Raw genomic sequence first — 18,322 nt, 5'->3', positions numbered from 1 at the left:
ATAAACAAACTGTGGTCTAACCAGACAATGGAATATTGTTCAGCAATAAAAAGAAATGAGCTATCAAGCCACCAAAAGATATGGAGGACTCTTAAATGCGAATCACCAAGTGAAAAAGCCAATCTAAAAATGCTACACACTATATGATTCCAAACCCATGAGATTCTGGAAAAGACAATACTATAGAGACAGGAAAAAGTCACTTGTTGCCAGGGTTTGAGAGACAGGGAGAAAGGAATGAATAGGTGAAGCACAAGAAAATTTTAGGGCAGTAAAACTATTCTGTATGGTATTAAATAATTATAGATACACATCATTATATATTTGTCAAAACCCATAGAGTGTACAACACAAAGAGGGAACCCTAATATTGACTATAGACATCAGTTAAAAATACTATATTAATATTGACTCATCAATTATAATAAATGCACTACATTAATTCAAAATGTTTAAAAATATAGGAGATAATTGGGGATGGATGTCAGAAGGGGCATATGGGAATTCTGTATGTTCCATTCATTTTTTTTCTACAAGCCTAAAACTACTCCAAAAAAAGGATTAATAATAATAATAATAATAATAAAATTTGCTGGGTTAGATCCAGATTCCAGACCTGGCTCTGTCACTCACCAGCTCTTTGAGGTCCTACAGATCAGGAAGTCACGACATGGCCTGCCACCATGGGCCATCCCATGACACTGAGATCATTGACTCAACTTCCTCCCTTTGTTGAGGAGGGCTTGGGCCTTGAGTCGAGGGAGGTGAGCCCTGGGAGTGTGTTGACATTTGCATCAAGGACTAAAGCGTCATGATGTCACTTCCCTCTTGCACATGAGGTCATCTTGCCTTCAGGGGCTCCAACCACCAATGTGGGCGTGGTTGCTATTTGTTTTGAATAGTGACCAAATCCCACCTCCTTCAAACATTTTTTTTAAGTGGGGATTTTTTTTTTTTTTTGTATTTTTCTGAAGCCGGAAACGGGAAGAGACAGACAGACTCCCGCATGCGCCTGACCGGGATCCACCCAGCACGCCCACCAGGGGTGATGCTCTGCCCACCAGGGGGCGATGCTCTGCCCCTCTGGGGCGTCGCTCTGCGGAGACCAGAGCCACTCTAGCACCTGGGGCAGAGGCCAAGGAGCCATCCCCAGCGCCTGGGCCATCTTTGCTCCAATGGAGCCTTGGCTGCGGGAGGGGAAGAGAGAGACAGAGAGGAAGGGGGGGTGGGTGAAGAAGCAAATGGGCGCCTCTCCTATGTGCCCTGGCCGGGAATCGAAGCCGGGTCCCCCGCATGCCAGGCCGACGCTCTACCGCTGAGCCAACAGGCCAAGGCCTAAGTGGGGATTTTTTAGTGCTAATGATTTTGCAGCATGAAGGAAACTGGCACCTACAAGATATACTGACTTTAAAGGAATAGACATGAGAATTAAAATGTCTTCCTTCTACACCCAGCTCCTGAGCTTTTGTATTGAGCTGCCTGACAGAAAGTTGGCCTCTGCCAGCCCCCCGGCTGCCATATAAGTGACAGTGTGACTGGCAGCTCTCAGTGGCCTGAGCAGATGTACTAATATTTATAGGCGGAGGCAGCGTCTGGTGTCGTTGAATCAGGGAGCACCTCATTTGACTGTTGCTTCCCTGTCCCATTTGCGAGCTGCCCTCAAGGAGGGTGAGGTCTGAGCTTGTGTCACAGGTCCGCTTTTACCTAAATCCCTCAAAATCCACAATTCTACTTGAGCAGGTTCTAGCAGGCACGGTTTAAATAATAAAACCAGCCTTTCCGGGTATTGCTTGTGAAGGAGGTGAACTCCAATGCCAAGATGGGGCATTTCGTTTTGTATAAAAACATATGTTGGGAACATATATCATCTTTAGATTATGCCCAATTTTTCTATGCATACAAACACACACATTGTTTAACAGAAAATAATACCCCCAACTTTTACTCGTGTGCGAACTTTGTATATACAAAACTTAAACAGATGTGCGTGTTTATAATTTTAAAGATGCACATATGTAAAACATTCGATAGTATATTTATTCGCACAGACTATTTGACTGAAAGACCCTGTATTTACATCTTTTAATTGTGTTATGTGGGATAGTGCTACACACGTTGTTTATGTATGTGACATTTGTGATTGAAAACCAAGTGGCTGGTGGAAGTTCGTTACTAGTGAGTTTTGAAAGTGGTCCAGACCCAAAGATGAGGGCCACGCGGATGGATGTGAGGGTCGGGGAAGAGAATGCCGACTGATTCTCAGAGGCTGAATGCGAGTAAAAAAAATTAAAATTAAAAAATAACAAACTCCTGGTCCATCCACATCACACAACTTGCGACTATGTTTCCCTTTGGGGGAAAGAAAGAAGCTTTCTGCTTCTGTCGACGTGTGATATTTGAAAGAGGAAGAGGCTCAGGGTGAGGACGGGGTGGTCGGCCGCCGTCTGTGCGGCCCCGTCCGACACTTCTCAACGAGGATTCCAGGAGGCCGGGCCTGTAAATGCCTGTATTGTCTTCCTGCTCGGCCGCCGCGCCTAAACATTTTGCTTGGTCCATCCACAAAAGCTTTCTTCTTACATCCAAGATTTCAGCTTTTAATACCCTCTCTGTTTGGGGAGGGAAAAAAACCCTGAAATCGGAAAGGATGTGGTCTGGAGTGTGGAAGTGCTTAGCCACATATGGAATACACAGCTCAGAGAAATGAAGTGGTACATTTACCAGGTCCCAGTGTCACAGTCTCCCATTTGGGGGCCAGGACAGCTTTATTCAAGCCACACCGGCCACAGGTGACTGAACACCCATCCCTCCACGTGCGTGCGTTTTTTATTGCCTTCCTCAAGCACATAAGTGCCTCTGCCATTTGGCGCTGATTACTGATGCCAGTGACAATTCTTTTGTTTCCCCCTTCTCTTTATCAGTAACTCAGGCTTATGAAGCCAATAAATATCTGCCTAGATTTAAATTATATGTTGGCGGATTCTCTTGTCTTTCCCCCTGCGTTGGGGCAAATTATCACGCCACGTGGGAAGTGCTCGTGCATGGCAGGGAGTCCTTAGGGAAGTGCTGGTGACATTTCTTAGGTCATATCAAGTCGTTCTAGAAATATATGCCACAGTACTTGTCTCCAAGTGTAGAAGGAGAGGCTGTCTCGGAGTTTTAAATTACCCTCCGTTTGGACAGGGAAACAAATGAGACAGGAGTTTTCTGTTCTACGCTGCGGAGCTGCAGGACGTGGCTGGTGTCACTGAGACAGGCAGAGAGAAGGGAGAAGGAGCGTCACTTGTTGTCTAGCCCTGACTCCTGCCTTGAGCATATTTACTCAACCAGTCATATCTGATGAAAACAATCACCCAGGCCAGCTTTAAGGATGGTTCAGATAACTGGGAGAGTGTGCATGCTCAGGGACTTCAGGGATGTGCTAGCACCTGCTCCTTGATCACAGCCCAGGACATGTACCTCGCCTGCAGCCCAGACCACCAGCAAGCACAGCTGCGCTGAGGAGGGTCAGTATCACGCGGGCAGGAAGAAGGGCCACGCAGAAGGTTGTGTCAAACAAGCAGACTTCAGAGAGCATGGAACAATAGAATCAGAAGTAAGAGAACATATAATGTAGAGGTATGATGCTGCAAAAGAAAAATCACATTCTCTCGTCCCCTTCCCCTGTGCCGCCCCCTCTGTTCCTCCATCCTGCCAAATGTGGGATTTGCAAAGAAATAGACCTGCTTTCATGCTGGAGGTAATGGGAATAAGCCCACATAGACAAAAGGGGAAGGCAAGGAGGCTAGTCCCACCTCTCCCTCTCTACAGACATCACCACCACCACCCACAACAGTCATTACCATGAAAGGAATGACTTTTTAGACCTTTTAGGAGGAGGTGACAGTTTTACTTGAAAGAGAAGTTTTAAATCTGGGGGAAAAACAATCCTATATATTTTTGGAGGGCTATATTTCAGCTTACAAACAACATCTGTGATGAGCCCTTTATCCTGAGTAATTAAGGCTTGGGCAAGGATGTGTTACTAATGTTACACAATAAGAGCGGTACCAAGTTCTTATTGTCTGGTGGTTGGTCTGTAGGTTACAAATGGAGTGAGCCCCCTCCTACAGGTTTGAGCTCATTATTGGTAGTTTTTTTTCCTGGGAAGAGCCAGGTCCCCTCTCTCTTTCTGCCATCCTGGATGAAGAATCAGCCAGAGTTCTTTCCTCACCCATTTTGCTTGAGTTCCCACTTTACTCCTCATGACTTCTCTGTCTCATCCAGCTTGCAAGTAACTTCCTCCTTTGTCAACTTGAGCCTCAGCATCCTCTGCTCTCTTTGCTGCTCCACCCACTCACCTCTCTGCTGTCCCTCCTGTGGTCAGAGGTGGCATCAGGAGATGCAGCTGCAGAGTCCCTTCTCCTGCCTGTCTGGGAAGTCCATGGAGCCAGCTGCCCAGGACACGGGAGCTGCGTGCGCTGTGGACAGGGGACACACTGCTTGCCCTGCTCTATTCTTGGAGTTCCGTGGTACTCGTGACCCCATGCTAAAGGCCCTGAGACTTCTTAATAAAGAGGCCTGCTTCATAAACCTAAAGTGGAGCCACACAAACTTATTTCTGAGCCCCATTTTTAAGTCCCTTTCTACTGTCTGAAGACCACATGTCAGGAAATGTCACTGGTCCACATAGTGGTCCACCCAGGATCCAAGTGCCTGTTCTGTCCCATGCCTAAAGACAAGTGCTTCCTCTCCACCTGCCTTGCCTTTTCTTTATCCACAAGCATACAGAAGTTCCTGGTGAGGCCCAAGACACAGACCTGGAGTAACTGGCCCTAGGATCCCAGCCCCAACTACTCAAAGAATTTTGAGGGGTTCCTCCTGTCTGCCTTAAAGTGACAAAAACGGATAGTTGTCCTGCATATTTTTTCTTCCCTTTTTCTTTAATAAAATAACTTCTAACTTGGAGCTGAAAACTAAGTAAAACTACAGGTTTCAGCCTCTCTTGCAGCTAGGTGTCCAACTATAGAAAATGCTACGTGCAGCATCTAGAAATGAAGCTTGAAAGAAAGGACATGCTCTTCCTTGACTTTTTTGCCTCTCTACTTCTGGAATAAAGATGTGAAAGCAGGAGCTTGAGCAGCCATCTTGAGTCATGAGGTGGAAGCCACATACTCAGCAAGATAGAAGGTGAAAGGGTCTCTGACATTTTGGAATAAGATAACAGCTCCAGATTGACACATCTGGGTTTCTTTTATGTGAACTAGTTATCATTTAAGCCACTGTTATTTGGGGGTTTCTGCCACCTCGACAGAATCTAACCTTAACTGCTTTGGCTCCTCCCTTTGGCTAACCCCTCAGATCAAGATGTAAACTAACACCCCAGATTGCTTTCAGGAACAACCTCTCAGAGAGTCATCTTGACCGGTAGAAGTTAGCGTCAGGATGACCTCACTGGAGTTTCTCTCCTAAAGATCATCTGCCACTTCTATCCGGGACCCTCTCCCACCCGAGACCTTTCACAAAGAAAGCAGGAGGTGGGATTTGTCAGGCAAGCCTCAGCACGGCGGTGATTAGCACGTCAGGAGACCCAGCCTGGGTGGTCCAACTGAGTGGCTGTATGTTTTCCCACTCTTTGCCCCAGATAACCATTCTCCGAGTTTGCCAAAATTTTGGTTCTCATGTGTTGACTTGGCTGCATTCCCACTCACTATTAGTGTCTTTCCCACACAAACCATCCAATTTGTTCATTACTATACATACATCGTCTAGTCTCACGGGCTTCAGCATGATGTGATTCAACTTCATGCAACATCTAAGTGAACACAGACACACAAATCCACTACGACAATCCTGCCATTCTACTCCATGTTTAAATCCATAGTGCTGAGGCTAGTAATTCAAACAAAGACCAAACTCGGGCGAGGTCCCCCTCAGACACCCCTGAGCTGAGCTGGCCCTGGGCCAGTGATCATCAGCTACAATTTAGTCCCCTGGGATCAATTGAAGAATGACAAAACAACATAATATGTGTACTTAGAACTGTAATAAAGCTTTAATCCTTGCTGTTTATACATCTATGGACAATAGAGGTGAAGTATTTATATACAAATGTTTGGTTTTAACCCTTTTTGTTATAACTTTATTGTAGCAGTTGTGCAGTCCCTAGAATTAGAGTTCCAGGCACACGCTCGCTCTCACCATCAGACAGCAGAATGCTCAGGGACCCCTGCATTCCCGCAGCACCTCGCTCAGTGCAGCAGGTAAGAAAGAACAATTGCTTTGGAGTCAGGCAGCCTTGGTTTTGAACCTCGAATAGCTGTGTAAGTCTGAGCAAATGACTGACTCTTGCCAAGACTCAATTTCCTCATCTAAAAAAAATAGGAATAACCATCCATACCTCTTAGCTTGTGTTGAGGATTAAATTATACAGTGTGTGAAGCTGTCAGCAAATGAGTGCTGTGATTAAATCACAGTGACCTGATGTCAGGAAAATCTTAAGAAGCCAAAACCCTGTCCCCATAGTTTACAAATTCCTCTGTGCATCACCAGGTCCCCTGTCTAAGACATTCAGTCATTTGTTATTTATTTGGCCAAAATGTATGAAGCTTACACAATCTAGCAGGCACTGGAAGAGAAACTGGGGCTACTGAGGCTTGTGGCCCAGTCCCTGCCCTCCAGGTGCTTAGACTGCAGCAGAGGACCAACAGGTAAACCTGGGGCCGCTGCAGAGTGTGGGCGCCGTGCTGGAAGCGCTGTAGGATCAGTGAGTCCGCAAGAAGGGCGGTGACAGCTCTTCCCGGGAGATCAGGAGCTAAGGACCGCCAAGTCGCAAGGGCTTCCAGGAAGAACAAATTTCTGAATCGGGCCTTGGAGTATAAATGCATCCCTGTCAGGCCAACCATTCTTAGATAAGTGGTCACGCGAGCCAAGGCCATGGGGAGAAATGCATCAGGCTGGGAGAAATGACAAATAATTCCCCCGGCTGAGGGTCAACAGAGGGGCAGAGACCAGGGAGCATCGGAGCCACAGAGGGAGCCCAGGCCGGCTGGGGAGCTTCGCCCTTATCCTGCAAACAGCAGGGAGGCAGGCTGCACCCCAAAGAGATGGAGGGTGCTACCCAGAGAAGGGTGACATGACACCAGCAGCCACCAGGTTTTCCAGAATCCAGGGACAGCAGAGCACTGTGTCCACCCCCACCCAGGCTGTGAAGCCCTGTGTCCATCCTCTCAAACCCCCTCAACAACCATGTCCCAACCCACCCTTTCTCTCACCTCGATGGGGGGGGGGTCACTTCTCTGCTGGATGATAGATCATCGCTTATCTAATTTTTTTAATCCCAGATATAATATTGGTACATATCAATTTGTTATTTATTCCAAATTATACATTTGCATTTAAACAGGGACATTGTGGGTCATGCTTTAAATCAAATGGATAAACACCCTACTGTGAGCATAATTTACCCTAATGATAGAATTTCCAGCACTCTGTAAAAGGAATATTTCTGCACAAGAAAATGGTGTTTCGCCGCTAGTTCTGGGCTGTGAAAACAACTCTTTTCTTGGTGTTTGTTGCCAACAAAAGGGTTTTCAGAAAAATATAATTTGCCCGTACACAGGCTGAAGAAACTTAGGGTGGTATGTCTAAGCACAGTTACATCCACTTTGACTCCATCCCCGTGACCAGCACAAGGTAGCCGCTTAGTGAATGATGAAAAGGGAGAAAGCTGAGGGGAGGGAAGGGAAGAAAGAGGGGAGTGAGATCTAACCCCTGATCTTTCTTCACAGGGCCTCCAGCATGAAACTCAGTGGCTAAAAACAGATCTTTTCCCACTCCTGAGTGGGCAGGACAAGGGACATAGAAAACAGCTTTGTTGACACTAACCGTTTTATCTTAAAATTTGAATGTACAAAAAGCTTCATGTTGCATGCTCTTTATTGGACGCATGGACCTATGTTTTATACAAAGTTTTAATGGTCACAAAGTCAAATTGCAAAAATGATTCATTTTTTCCAGATCTTGATATATTCTGCTGCATTCTAATAAAATTTTTTAAAACCGACTATAGTGTGAATTATAATCCTAATGCTTCCCTTGGGATCAGAACTGCTTTGGTAAATGTCCCAGAGTTCAGGCTAATGTACCACAGGGCTGTGGCTCCCTGAAATTTAATACTAGCTGATGCAACAGGAGAAATTTGGTCGCAAATGCAGGCTGCAGAGGATCTCTCCAAGCTTTGGAGTCCAGGCAACTCGCAGAATGTCTTCTCCCCAGACTCTGAGATCAATGGGGTTCTGAAATGTTCTTCACAGATACACACACGATGATTTAGGAGAGACAACAACAAAGTCAGGGAAATAATAGTATTATTGTTTAATGGGACCTTCAGGCAGCAGTATTATAATAAGAAATGAAACTTGAACTCTTTGAACTGAATTTTTCAGGAAAGCACTTTCAAACCCTTGAAAGGGAAACATCAAAGTTTGAAGGGCAGATATGAAAAAGGCTCCCCCTCTTACGCCCAAGTGACGTAAATTCAACCTGACACCCATTTCTAGCGCGTTTTGTGGGCCATCGAAGATCAAAAGGGGAAAGACATGTGCTTGTCCTCAAGGAACTTATTTCAATTATCCTTCAGCTGATTGAGACTTTTGTTCCTCAATTATTGTTCCCTGCTGTCTGGGGCCCGCTCCAAAAAGGACGCAGAAGAACGTGGTTTTTCAAGGCGCTCACGTAAGATGCTCACCCTCTTTCAAGATAATAGGAAACACAAAGTGTAACTGTGATGAGAACACTTTTTTTCCCCTCCTTTCCATTTGATAAAGACCGAGAAGTTTAAAGTGTTCTCTCGTACCTTTCTGGTGCCGGTGAAGAGCAGTCTGACCTACACAAGTGAGTCCAGCAACTCCACTTGCAGAAATGGATGGTGCTTTCCAAGCTCTTTACTCGTATGTGAAATGATGTATGTTGGGTATGTCTACGGCACTATTGTTGTGACAGCAACCTCCGGGACCATTAACAGGGGATGTGACAATAAGAATGCCCATAAATGAACACGAAGAAGCTGTACTGACTGAGGAAGCTCCGTATGAGCTCATACGGAATCAGAGCCAGGCATACTTCCGGGTGAAACAAACAAGGCACAGAGAGGGTATATGCTATGTTTCCATTTATGTTTAAAAGGGGGTGTGTGGATAGATAGATAATAAATAGGTGTGTGTGAGAGAGAGAGAGAGAGAGAAAGAGAGAGGATGAAGTAGGAGAGAAGGAAACAGAGAAACTTGTGTTACACATAAAATATCTCTGAGGCGATACAAGATACTGCAACAGTGGTGACCTCTGGGGTGGGTGACGGGGTGACAGGGTGACTGGGGTAGAAAGGATCCTTACTGTTCATTATATACCTTCCCTCTGTACCTCCTGCACCGTGTGCACATATTACACATTCAAATAATTACACCTGAAAAGAAGCACATCTCTAAACCAGAGATCTGGGGGCCCCGGCACACATTGCTGGGTGGGTCATTTCTGCAAGGCCCTGACACTTTGGAAGCTTATTCAAATTGACAGAGCCCGTTGTAGAACACGCACTCTAAAACTGGGTCCCCACAGAGAGCACTGGGGGGCTTTCTCTGCGGGTCTGCATGACTCTCTCCCACCTCTGCGTCAGCTCTGCAGCCTCGTCTCTGCCTCAATGCCCCCGCCCCCGCCCCCGCCCCAGGAAAGGCCTTTGCCTTGGCTCTGCAGCCCCTGGTTGTGTTTCGGGCTCGCTCGGCATTGGGATGCCCACCACTGTTGGTCACTCATGCTTTGTCCCATCTCCATGTGCCCCCCAACCCCACTGTTTTCCGGGGGGACCCAGAGGCAGCCCTCATTGCCTGTCCACCTTGGGCATCTACATTTTCTGTCTCCTAGTGCTGCCGGTGAGCACATTGCTGTGTAATAGGACACTTCAACCTCAGCACTCCTTATACAGCTTTATTGATGTATAATTGATATACAAAAAAACTATATGTTTACTATATGCAGTGTGATGAGTGTGGGCATATACATACACCTGTGATACTGTCAGCACAATCAAGGTGATAAGCATATCCGTCCCCTCCAATAGTTTTCTTATCTCCCTCTTTTTGTCCATAAAGACATTTAACAGGAGATCTACCCCCTTAACACAATACAGCATTAACCACTGGCACTGTGTTGTACAGCGGACCTCTGGACTCACCTTGGATGACTGCAGTGTGCACCCACTGAGCAGTTCCCCACCTCCCCCTCCCCTGTCCTTTCTCTGCTTCTGTGAGCGGAACGAGTTTAGATTCTTTCCGGAAGTGCAGTCACGTAGCGTTCGCTCTTCTGTGGCTGGCTTATTTCACTCAGCATAGCCGTCCAGGTTTATCCATGCGGTTGCAGATTCTGTCAATAGAGGAATAAAGAAAATGTGACAGTAATCTTACCAATAACTATATTCGGTGCCAGGTGGGTACTGGAAATATTGGAAGGAACTCTTTGTAAAGTATCTGATTGTCTAACCACTATGCTGTCCGTGTGAAACCAACCCAAACTAATACTCAAAGTAAACTATGATGGAGAAATGAAAATAAAAGACAGACCAAAGAAAGGAAATGTGGTATGTGCGCTCAGTGGAGTATTACTCAGCCATGCCTGATCTTCCAGATATACATGCAGCTTTCTGTCACCCTCTTGCCCAGCAGGGACCCCCAACACCTGTGAGGTGCCCGCCTCCGCATCCAGCCAGCTCGAGGCCTTACAGAAACAGGGTACAGTGGGAACAAACCATGGAAGGGCTGGTGTGGGTTGTGAGAGTTCTCAGGCTCTGCGACTCAGAGTCTGCCTGTCTGAAAACTTCTGAACCAATGGGGTTGGTTTTGTTTGTTTGTTTGTTTGTTTGTTTGTTCGGCAAGTGGAGCATAGCCCGGATGGGGCAACCTTGGTGCTTTGAGGCTCCCCAGCAGAGGCAAAGAAGGCCCCAAAGGGAGACCATGGACCATGTCTCCCTATTTCTCCCCGAACACAGTGTGGCTCAGCGCAGTGAGAGCCAAAGGGGGCCTAGACCCGCTAGAATCTCTGTAAGCTCCAACAGTGCCCAGGACCATCTGTGGGTGGAGGGCAGAAAAGCCCGGGAATTAGCGTTATCAAGTGGCTTTGCAGGAAACACGCACCAGAAAGGGCCCTGGGGGTAGAATCTAGGAGATCTGCGTGAACCCACGAGAAACAGGCTCGTAAATAAGCACAGGAGCAGACAGGAGGGCAGAGAGAGGCACCGCGCAGCCTGGCGCAATGGGGCTCACGTCCAGGCGGCGTCTCGGCGCACCAGCAGGGGGGCTTGAAGCATTTCAGAGCCACAAAAGAGGACAGACCGCTGCTTGAGCTCGTGGGTGCTGGGGTACTGAGAACAGGCCCAACAGTCTTTAATCCCGGAGGATGACAGCTCCCAAGATGTACAGTGCGGTCTGCTTTCATGGTTTCCCTCCCCATGGGCCCCGTCCTGCCAAAGAGGAGGTTTGCAGGGACCAGTGAAGTGCCAGCCCTTCCCAGTGTCAGCTGCTCCTAGAAACAACTTGTTTTGGCAACAGACGTTTCGCAGGATGTACCCGGAGCCTCTGTTTATTACGCAAAGAGAATGTAACACTTGACAAGAGGAAATAAATCTGATTACCCAAAGCAGAAGCCAAAGCCAGAGAGTGGTTGGAGGTTCCAGTGGTGAATAAGTACAAAGCTGTTGTTTTTTGGACAGACGTCCTAGATGTTTGAGAAAAAGAAAGAAGTCACTCAAGACCATTTTACTAACTAGTCTTTTTTTTTTTTTTTTACCAGTCTCTCTGTTTGTCTGTATTCTGCCCCAGGACGTCCTAATCTCTGTAGCAGGGTTCATGTTCCCCAAAGTCCACTCTGATTATTAATAAGCGGAACAGGTCCCCAGTCATCACATATATTCTAAAACCTTTAACTTGGCTTTTAGACTTGTCTGGGTTGAAGCAGTATTTCCAGTACTATCCTCAACTAAACTCAAGGTGAATTTGTTAATTCATCTGTTTTCCAAAGAAGCACTGTTTCCAAGTTTGTGCTTGTTGCCTGGCACCCACTCCACAGCCATCATTATTTATTGACATTTTTCTATCTTTCAAAATCCAATTTAATACCACCCCCTCCAGGAAGACCTCCATGATTCTCTCAGCCTTAAGCCTCCATGATTCTCTCAGCCTTAAGTTTTTTTTTATTTTCTGAACTACTATAGACCCTATTGTTTCTGTTCCTTTTGTGATTTCTCACATTGCTTTATATTTTGGTTGCTTTCTTATAGGCTGTGCTTTCCTTAGGAATGAACTTTTTTTTTTCTGTACCTCAAATTTTCTGTTATCTTGCAGTTCTTAATATTACACCTCACATGTAATATAGACTCATCCTTTATATTATAAGGGGCCTGCTCTGGACTGAATTATGTTCCCCCAAATTCATGTGTTGAAGTCTTAACCCTCAATGTAATGGTATTTGGATATGGGGATTTGGGAGACAATTAAGTTTAGATGGGATCATGAGAGCTGGGCTCTCATGGTTGAATGAGTACCCTCCTAAGAATAGAGATGGTTTTTGTCTATTTCTTAGTTTTTTTTGTTTGTTCTCCAGTTGTCCAATCATTGCCTTTTGCTTGGAGAGTTTAATCCATTTACATTTAAAGTAATTAATATAGGGAAAGACTTCTGCCATTTTGTAATTTGTTTTCTTTATGTTGTATCATTTTTTTTTTTCATTTTCTCCATTACTGATGCCTTCTGTGTTAAGTTGATTTTTATTATTATTTTTTTTGTAATGAACTACATTAATTCCCTTCCCATTTCTTTTTGTGTATATTAGTTAAATGTTTTCTCCATGGGAATAACTTTAGTATTCTAAATTTATAATAATCTAATTTGAGATGATACCACCTTACCATCCACCGCATGTGAAATCTGTGCCCCTATAAAGCTCTGCTCTCCCTTTATGATATTGGTATTACAAATTGCATCTTTATATACTGTGTGCCCAACCGCATAGATTTATAATTATTTTGTATGCATTTGTTTTTTAAATCTTGTAAGAAATCAAAAGTGGAGTCACAAAAAAAGTAACTCTGTCTTCAAACTGCTGTCTTTTTCTTTGCCGTGTGAGGACACAGAGGGAAGACCGCTGTCCGCAGGCCAAAAAGACAGCTCTGACCAGAACCCAGCTGTGCAGGCACCCGAGCTCAGATGTCCAGCTTCCAGAACTGTAAGAAAATAAATTCCTGCCCTGGCTGGTTGGCTCAGCAGTAGAGCATCGGCCTGGCGTGTGGGGGACCCGGGTTTGATTCCCGGCCAGGGCACATAGGAGAAGCGCCCATTTGCTTCTCCACCTCCACCCCCTCCTTCCTCTCTGTCTCTCTCTTCCCCTCCCGCAGCCAAGGCTCCATTGGAGCAAGCAAGGATGGCCCGGGCGCTGGGGATGGCTCCTTGGCCTCTGCCCCAGGCACTAGAGTGGCTCTGGTCGCGGCAGAGTGACGCCCCGGAGGGGCAGAGCATCGCTCCTGGTGGGCAGAGCGTCGCCCCTGGTGGGCGTGCTGGGTGGATCCCGGTGGGGCGCATGCGGGAGTCTGTCTGACTGTCTCTCCCCATTTCCAGCTTCAGAAAAATACAAAAAAAAAAAAAAAAGTAAAAAAATAAAAAAATAAATTCCTGTTTCTTTAAGCCACCCAGTCTGTGGTGTTTTGTCATGGCAGCCTGAGCTGCTAAGACAGTGCCCCGAGAGGACCTCAGAGCCCGACTTCTTATTTTACACAGTGACCTAAGGGGACAGAGAGTGGCGCAGGGATCAAAACCCAGTCAGTCCCCCGACCTCTAGCCCACACCTCTCGCAAGTATAACAAACTTGCCAAATATTGCAGAATGAAAGAAAAAGCCCAAAGAAATAAGTATATTATTCTTAAATATGTCCATACTTTCAAACTCTTTTCATCATCGCTTTGAAATAATAAACTAAAGGTCCAAGGGGACCTCCAACAAGGTCTAGAATTGAGAATTTGGCTTAAAAGGCTGCCAGGGATGAGGAGAGAAAGGGAAAGGCTTACCTATTTGATTATAGAAATATCATAATTACATGATTGTGAATTATGCAAAGGAAAACAGAGGGCAAGATTCACAGCCTCATGAGACTTCTTGTACCTATACACAAAACTGCATGAACTAATGCATATCAGTGCTTTAAATCTGTGTTATACTGGTAGAGTATTGTACACCTCACAGAGACTTCCACGAACATGGTCTTATGGAATTTGTGCAACAGCCAGCTCAGGAATTAGCATCTGTGTGGAGCTGATTATTTTCTAAGCCTTAGCTTCCGTAAGTGACCCAAGCAAAGTCACAAGGCTGCTGAGTGTTGGAGCTGAGATTTGACTATTGTGTGTGAGAGAGAGAGAGAGACAAAGAGATGGGACAGAGAGAGAGGGAGTAGTTGGTGTGGGGCTGATCCCACCTCACCATATGGGGAATGGGAGTTGTTCAGTTTGGAAATAGAGTTTTAGTTATTCAAGATGAAAAGCATTCTAGAGATTGGCTGTATAACAATGTGAATGTACTTAACAATACTGAACTGTACATTTTAAATGGTTATGATGGTAAATTTTATGTTCTATGTCTTTTACCACAGTTAAAACTTTTTTCAATTTTTAAGTTTAGAAGCAGCATGGTTTTACAGCTCTACAAATCTAATTTTGTGTTCTAATTTACTAGAACACAGATTGATTTGCATATCTGCTCCTATATTCAATCTGTTGCAGAATGTTGTTTTGAATGAGGCATATTGAAGACTATCCAGTGTCATAGTTCTGCAGTTAGACAAGGACAGAGCCCTTTAGTAACTTTATCAGTAATTTTGCATCTTCTTTGATACTGTACCAAACTTAGCAAGTGGTAGTTTCTTAAATGTTAGTTATAATGTGGAATCTGAAACTGTACAAATTAATTTTTGATACCTTATTGCATTACAATCTATTTTCTACCTTGCATTTTGATTGAATCTTTTACCCATGTGTGATTTTTTTTTAACATCAAGTATTGATTATTGGGGAAATATTGGTTCCCTAATCTCTACACTCTTCCACATGTTAGAACTTTTAAATTGTAATATCAAAAAATTACATGTGACGCTGCCTCTGATGTCATCAGGAGAGTCTAAGTATTTGAAAACTATTGGGCTCATGCTGGAAAACCTAAGTTTCCCAAAATTCTAGTTTTCTCTTGAAAACTCCAGTTTATTATTAGCCATAAATTCTGTTAGTGATTTCCTCGACACCATAAGCTCACTTTGTTTACTTCTGTAAATATATCTACTAAATCAGCCCCATTTAACTATCCATAGTGCATCTGTAATTCTTTCAAGCCAAGAAGGAGCTCCATGAAAAAGTCACTGTTCAGCTCACAACTCAAGAGCTTCTCTCCAGGACGACCATCAGCATGCAGGAAAAGGGCTCTATACACACGTCCTGTTTTGTCACACAGAATATTTTTAAAATGTGTACTTAATAATCAAGGTTTAATAAAATTAATAATACTTTAAAATAATTTCTTTCCTCCTTCATTAGGACATTCTTAAGTGAACCTGGCTCTTCTCCACCCCCCACCCCCCATGAGCACATGGTGGTGAAGAACACAATGATGGCAGGTCTTCACTCTTGCTTACCTGTCATTGCTTTTGTGCCTTCAGTATAAATGTCAGCATGTAAAAAAGGCAAATCACAGCTTACTATTCGTACTTGGATCGTGTGGGTCCCCCAGAGTGGTCTGTGAGCCCCTCTTCGAGGGCCACTGATCTAGATGTTCCCACCGAAAAAATGGCTCCAGAGAGATGTCCCGGGATGGTGTTCTGGCCTTGCCATTAGCTGTGTGGTGTTGGGGATATTCCTAAACTGTGGTGAGCCTCATCTCTGAGTGGGCATCACTGTGCTATCAACCTCACAGGGTGCTCGAGGAAGAAGCAAGCCAAGTGTGTAACGTGTTTCCCTCGGTGCCTGGGCTGCTGCACAAAATAAATGTTAGCTTTTCAGTCCACCTGGTGTCCTTAGTGCTGTTTTACCCTCCACTCCTTGGCAAAGTGCTACACATGCTAAATGTCCAATGAATGCTCCTCAAAGAGCAACGGCCTTCTCATTTCTCAGGTGATAGGTTTTAGTTTTGCTGAAAGAAAGCTCTAAACAAATCACTAGAGACAACCTTAATAAATGCTTATTGACTGAATAATGAGTCAGGTATACAAAGTGGTCATTACAGATATATCTTTATTTTTAGATATTGTACCAGAAATGCTTCAGTTCCTAGTGTAAAGATTATAAAAATCAATAGAGACCAGGAATTATTTCCCCAATAAGCAATAATTATGTTAATGCTTGAACATAATTATTCTGAGATCCTAGACCCCGGACAACCCTAGCATAATGCCTGCAATACTAGAGAAAAATTAAAACAGGTGTCATATCAAGCACAGAGCAATAAAACAAATATTATCCAGGCATACTGAGTATTTCTGAGAAAGATTTGTGGGTTTTAAATGTTTCTTTTCTTTTCTTTTTAAAGAATGCTATTTTTCTCCCAAGGGGAAAAAACTGTAATCTAACAAAGAGAATCCCCAGTTATTCTTCATATCATTTCTTAATTTGGGAAAAAGTCACGGCCTTCACAAGCAAATGACAGAGAAACTTTTATTAAAACAACACAGACTTTTCAACCTCAAAGCCTATAAGGGCTGTTGGATTTCAAGAAATAAAATCATTGGAAAGTTACTACATTTGCCATTTTTCAAGCCGATCGTGTAAATAGTAAAGGTCGAACTCAGCAAACAAGGCCGTAATTCCATGGTGACCAGCCAGACCCCTGTTCCCATCAGTTATTCACATGTTGATAGACTTCCCCAGGAAGCCTGGGAAAATAACAGAAGTAACTCAACTTCCCCCAAGAGGAAAGCCTTCATTTTTCCCTGGCAGATTCATTCCTAATCACATAGCAGGGAACCATTATTAACATCTGGATATTCAAAAAGAGCCACTGAATTATTATAAAAATGTTTCAAATCATCAGCCGAAAACTCAAATGATCTACAATGTGTACGATGTTTTTTTTCCTCCCTTTAGTCAGGAAGATAAATGGAGAAGTTCTTTATATTTCAACTTCCATTACACATTTGTTTTTAATCTGGGTAAATTCATGTCTGCCTACTGTACCTCCGTATCAAAGACTGATATGTCAGCGTTAGCTTCTGCTCCTCTCCCCACGGCTTTCTTCTTCTAAGAATATGATTGTTTTAGGAGTGAGATTACTGCAAAAATTAACTGGTTCCAAACAGTCATAAGTCAGACACTAACACAGACTTCAATTCTCTTTGAGTGCAGTTCCATGCCGGTAGAATGATCAGCCATTAGGCAGATCTAATGTCTTCATGTTTAACTAGCTCCTGCCTCCTCTAAACAGTTCCTAAAAATTAATTGCTTGGGTCTGTTTGGCTTGCATAACCTCCCAGAGCCTAGTAGCGAACTAGTGCGTAGGCCCTCAAAAAAGCATTTCTTCCTTGTATGAGGAAGCTCTTAAGGAGAGACCCCCGCCTAACCAAACTTTACATTGGGGTGAAAGTCAAATTAGTGAGTATCAAGATGTGTTTCAGCGGGGAAGGAATCTTTACCGTCTGCTGTGTGCAAGGGAGAGACGTGAGGAAGCTAGGGATGTTAGGTTGATTTGTGGATACAGGGGAGCAGGCCCTCCCCCAACGGTGGTGTGGTCTCTGGTTCAACAGTGCAGATGGAGGCCCCCAAACTACTGGTCTAAATATTTATAAGCTTTAAATCAAGCTAATGAACAGTCAAATGAAATATCTTCTATCCTCCTATCTTGAAAAATATGCCTTCAAAGTAAAATGGAAGTCTGGGTAATCAAACAGTGAAATATAGAGACTTTCATCAAGTTGAGTTTTCTGCACCAAAACATCCACATCTAAGAATTCTTTAGCAGAAAATAATTATCTTCTTTATTTTTTTAAAATTCACACACGCACAGTTTATAGCTGTCCATTGGGCAAAAATGGTTTCCATTGTTTTGAAAAAATACTGAGATAGCTAGGATGCTCAGGCTCCGACTCCCTCAAAGTTGTGAAGCCGTCATGTGGACAAATGCAAGTGCCTGCCTATCGAGAAATTGCTGCTCTCTCTCAATTGTCTTTCTTTCTTTCTTTCTTTCTTTTTTTTTTTTTTTTTTTTTTTGTATTTTTCTGAAGTTGGAAACAAGGAGGCAGTCAGACAGACTCCCGCATGCACCCGACCGGGATCCAC

The sequence above is a fragment of the Saccopteryx leptura genome, chromosome 12 (assembly GCF_036850995.1).
Source record: "Saccopteryx leptura isolate mSacLep1 chromosome 12, mSacLep1_pri_phased_curated, whole genome shotgun sequence".
In the NCBI taxonomy this organism is placed as follows: domain Eukaryota; kingdom Metazoa; phylum Chordata; class Mammalia; order Chiroptera; family Emballonuridae; genus Saccopteryx; species Saccopteryx leptura.
The sequence above is the reverse complement of the archived record's forward strand: the minus strand, read 5'-3'. Positions refer to the sequence as shown.